Below are 6000 nucleotides of genomic sequence, written 5' to 3' on the forward strand. Positions count from 1 at the left end.
TTTTGGGGTGAAAACAAAAATTCTCTCTTTTTAATAGAAACTGATAGAATTGTTACTTTAGAAAAATATATGTAATATTTGAGAATAAATTCTCTCTATTTTTCGGCAGTATAACAATCTCTCAAAGTTGTGTTAATAGCTTTACTAGTGCCATTTATTTATAAGAAGAGAAAGTAGAACACTTTTTGAGTTGTAATGGTTTATTTTATGAAACACCCCTTAGTCGTATCCTACGCCGGGACAGGGTACGAGGCGTTACTAGACTTAAACATAGGCATACAAACATTTTCGGGTCATAAAATTTTGCTCAAATTTAAAACTTTCAAGCTTCCTCTTAACGTCCCTAATATGGACCTATGAGGCCCAAAACACGTTTTGGAAATGGTTCGGAAATAAACCGAACACTTCAGATAACTTTGAAAATTTTCAATGCAAGTAAGGGCACAAGCTCGTGTGGAAAGGCCACACGCCCGTGTGTCCTCTTAACATGGCCATGTTGAAGGCCCGTGTAGTTCGCACGCCTTGGATATATTGGAACACGCCCATGTCCCTAGCCCGTGTGGATTTATTTCTCAATTCGAACCTACAGGGGTTTTCACACGGCCTGGCACACACCCGTGTCTCTCACATGGCCATGACACGCCCGTGTCTTAGGCCGTGTACTAAACCTTGACATTCTGTTTCTGACGTCATCAACCATTTAGGGGCACACGGCCAAGGCACACACCCGTGTGCTAGGCCATTTGGCGAATTTAATTTCACATTTAAGGTGCAGACTTTACACGGCCTAGGCACACGCCCACGTGCTATGGCCGTGTCCTCCGCATAGTTGAGACACACGGCCTTGTCTCCACCTATGTGGTTACTACTAGGCATTCTATTTTGAGAAATTGAGGTGCAGGGGACACATGGCTAGACCATACGCCCATGGGGTAGACCGTGTGGACAAAAACAAGGCTATTGACCAAGCCTTTTTTGTCACCCTTACTTACACCAACCTACAAAACCTCAAACAATACTAATAATACATAGACACATGACCATATCAGCCAATACCAAGGCATCTACACATCATTTCCAAACTATTTTCTATCACGTACAACATCTCTTACTTATCAGCACAAACCATACAACAACCACATCCATGAAAATTCTCATCAAATGCATTTAGCAATAATCAATATTAGCCAACATCAATGGCCTATACAAAATGAATATCACATCAATATGAGCCAACACTTATGGCTAAACCAACATGACACTTAACAAAAAGACCAAGTCCCTATAATGCCATACTCAAAATGATAAATCTAACTATACCCAAATGTTTCGATTGATAGTATGATCGAGCCTCCAACGTCCTTTGATCACTGAGCTAGCTTGGCGATTCTATAAGAAAATGGAAAAGAGAGAGAGTAAGCATAAAGCTTAGTAAGTTACATGTATATAATTAACAACACTTTACCAAGTAATATCATACTCATAACGTATTGTACACTTGCACAAGATTCTTGAATGACCATAGACATAACTTACTCATTTTAATCCTTACTAGTCATATACACAACCCAAGCTCATTCTCATGAGTTTCGTGTAGGTACCTGTACCACTTGCAACATAATCATAACTTTTCTCAATCGCGACATAATCTTTAAATCACCTGTTGAACCAGTTGGAATACTAAAGGATACCCGATAAGCCTCATACAAAAGGGTAAGATGCCGATGCCGATGCCATGTCCCAAACATGGTCTTACACTGGCTCTCATATATTGGTGTCGATGCCATGTCCCAAGCATGGTCTTACGCTAGCTCATATATATCGGTGTCAATGCCATGTCCCAGACATGGTCTTACACTAGCTCTCATATATCAGTCCCGAAGCCATGTCCCAGGCATGGTCTTACACTGGCTCTCATATATCGGTGCCGATGCCATGTCCCAGACATGGTCTTACACTAGCTTTCATTACGATGCCGATGCCATGTTCCAAACATGGTTTTACACCGACTCACATATTACCCTCGTATCATGGCATGGATATCCCGATCTATTCCTACGGTTCAACCGGGGGGTTTACTACATCAAGTCTCGTCATGCATATTCGTAACAAAAATCACACATTCCATACAATAACAATTATTCAATACATAATAACAATAGAATGGTGAAATTTACGTGCAATACCTAGGTATACAAAATATGGGCGACTAATTTGATTTAGTCCACAAGCTTGGTTTTCCCCCGGTCTAGGTCCGGATTGTATATAATGACAAATCACTTATTTAATTACTACATTAGTCAAGACAATCTATAATTCATACCTGGGCAAAATTACCATTTTGCCCCTAGACTTTCACATAATTATAATTTTGCCCTTAGGCTCGTAAAACGATTTTGATCAAATTTCCTCCTTTAACAAGCCTAGTCGAAGCTTTATTACTCTTATAGAAACTCACAATTTCAATTATTTTACACATTTACCACCTATTTTATAAGTTTTACAAAATGATCCCTTTTTGGGGCTTTTCATGAAAGCCTCTTCACAATAGTTGTTTATTTAACAACTATAATTCATTTTATGGAATAAAAATCTAACAAACAACATGAGTACTCAAATGGAAACCCCCTAGACTCTCAACCATTTTGCAAAATAGTCCCCCATTAGTTAGCTTATACTACAAGGGTCCCAAAAATACAAAAATCATCAAGAAAGACCACCAAAATCATTTACTTGTAAAGGAACCAAGTGGCTAAAATTTTCAAGCTTCAAAAACCCCCTTTTTGATGTAACTTTCAGTGGTGAAGAGAATGAATGAAAAAGATGATAGCTAGTCCTTTAGGTTTATTATTTTATTATCAATTAAGTCACCTAACATTTGACCATCCCTTGAATTAAGGCTCTAAGTCCAGCCACTAATATTTTATTGGTCTATTTACTTGATAAGGACCGCTACTTTAATGTTCCATAGCTATTTGACACCTTTAGCTAATAGAACAAAACTTTCACACTTTATGTGATTTAGTCCTTTTTCAAAATTAAGCATGCAATCACTGAAATTAATTCACCAAAAATTTCAAACACTCATATAATCTTGCTATAACACATAAAATAATATAAAAAAGTTTTCTTCGACCTCAAATTTGTGATTTCGAAACCACTATTCCAACTACACCCAAAATCGGGCTGTTACATTTTAAATAGAAAAAATCCTACTTAGAATAGGACTAGGGTGGATGGAACACCCTAGTATTCCTACTAGGATTGCCGCCCCCTTCATGTCCATGAGGGGTTTTTGGGCCTTCCTCACATCAGGTCCAATTACAAGTACCTCTTGGGCCTTTTTAACTAGTACTCTATAATGTGATCCAACGATTCAGTTTTTCTATTTCCCAAAATAAAATTTAATATTTATATATAAAACAATTTTCTCATCCCTATGTTACCCTTAGCAAAATTTTGATGATTTTGCCCATGGTAAAATTGTGAAGAAATATTTTCAATATTTCACAACTCAACATGTTCACTATGACTGAATGGTTTATTTTCATTTCCAGGTTTCAAAAGCAGCCCAAAAATATAAACTCATTCTTTCGATTATTTTTTAAGTAATCCATATAAGATTGCAAATGGATTATTTCCATTTCCATTTTCATTTCTATTTCCATTTTTGGAAACCTACATTCATATCCAAATGATTCCATTTCTTCATTTTAGAGAAAAATCATAATCATTCCTGAATGTCATTTCTCTTTTCCTATTCATTTAATTCATATCTATTCAAACACACAATTCATTTATGATTTCAACGAGCTAATAGAGGGACCGATTGGACATATGTAGTTGAGGATCAAAAGATTTATAATTAAGTTTTGGCTTTTTGCCTATTAATTATAAACTTATTTAGTCACAAAGCCATTCCACTATAGTATCGTGATTGAGCTCTCCACAACGACATACCATTATAAAAGCAACTACTCAGTACTCGTCTAATGACCTTGTCATAAGTGTGTTACCCTCACAGGATATCATTAATCTATTTGGGATAATATTTGTTCTCCTAATATAATCTAATTTTATCTCATGTTAGCCATTACGTCTTCCTTCATGGAAAGTCAATCACTATCAAATAGTGATCAAGTCATCCATCACACAGATGGACAACCTGTGACAACGTTTACTTTTCATCAATCATGCAATGCAAATGAGAGGATATCATTTACTCATGTTTTGAGTTATGAATTCCATTGTTGTGAATGACGTTACATATTACAAAAGTCGTATACCCAGCGCACCAGCTTTTGGTTCCTTATCTATTTGAACTCAGGTTTTTACTTACATCAAATTATACGAGTCACGCATACATTGTCCACGATCCACTCAGGACTTAGGTATGCCACACTATAAATGTCAGAAGTGAATAAATACATAAATGGATTCAAGATCTATTTTGCTTGGGTCATGTCCAATGTACCGTCAGTCCAATCAGTCACATTTATGTCTCTATATTCTGGGAGTCATCCACTCCGATGCTTAAGATAAAGCATTTCTCCAATTGGACTTGATAGACGACATATTAGTCTTTTAATCAATTTTCTCATTTTTTGTTAGACTAAGGACATGTTTAGGTTCGTCCACTAATACAAGTTGTCTTTTCGTACTTTGATCCGACCACGTAATACCACTTAGTATTAGTTAAAAATTTTGACAACTAATAAGCAACATTTTCTTTCAATTTGCTTTGCATGCAAAAACCATGTAAGAATAATTATACAAAGTATATTAATGTAATCAATGAATTTGTTTTATTAACCAATTTGTTCAAAAAAATTACAAGTTTGCAAATGAATATACTGCACTCAGAGCACCAGATCCAACACATGACACCATATTGACAATGATCTTTGGTCTAACACGGCCTGGCTCAGTCCGTCTTCGAGTTTCTTATCCCACGAATCCTGCAACCACAGGTTAAAACCCTTGTAAGTTCAAATAAACCTAGTGAGTTTTTTTTGTTACATTGGTTAAAAGATCACGTCTTGTAGGGATAGTAAAGGAAAGAAGCTAGGCATGTTTAACTCCATAATTGTTTTTGGGACAATTTTTCAGGTGTCTTGCCATAATCGCAGATTCTGTCCCTTCCTTATGTACATTTTTTCCTTCAGCCACCTTCATTCTTGGAAATCCTTCTACTCATAATTTGAAATCCTTAGTCACATAACGGGGTATTTTAGTTACTAGTACAGATTCTCTTTTCCACATTGGACTTATAAGGTAGTCGTCCTGCCTACCACCCTAATAACCCTTTCATTTTGTCTTCCTTGGCGATCATAATAAACCCAATTATTCCTTGTATAGTAAACCTAATTAGTCCTTGATGAACTCTTTTTTTCTTGCTTTCATATTATAGGTTTTGCTAATACTTCGCTAGGGGATTTAGCTAATGAGGACCCAAGCTACTCTAGCATACTAGATCTCATTTCACCCTACATCTAGGTTGACATGTTATTTGAGTTACTCCCTTGTGAACCGCCTTAACAATGATTCCTTTCTTTTAAGGTGCCTATCCTTTTACTTTGGACTGCTCTGGTCTACAATAATTTGGCAACTATCCTCTGAGTAACCATTCAGGTTTATTATTTCTCTCATATGTTGGTTCCTTACTGAACTAGCCCTTTGGCTGGTACTTTCTCAATAATTTCCCTTTAAAGAAGAATAGTCTTAATAGGCATATATGTTACTCGATTTATCCTATCTAGTACATCTTTCTATCAAAAGGTTTCTAACTAACCCCTCTTTACTGATTTTTCTATCTAGGTTATCGATAATTAATCCTCCCCGTATAACTTTGGCTTCAATGAGCCTTATATTGGGAATGAGTCTCTTGATAACCTTCCAAGGTTTTCCTCTAACATACACAGCCTTTTTAAGCACTTCTTTGGCAGCTCTTAATGACAGATCCTTAACCGTGATCTACGAATAATTCCTCTTCCCTTGCCT

The sequence above is a fragment of the Gossypium arboreum genome, chromosome 13 (genome assembly GCF_025698485.1).
Source record: "Gossypium arboreum isolate Shixiya-1 chromosome 13, ASM2569848v2, whole genome shotgun sequence".
NCBI classification, from domain to species: domain Eukaryota; kingdom Viridiplantae; phylum Streptophyta; class Magnoliopsida; order Malvales; family Malvaceae; genus Gossypium; species Gossypium arboreum.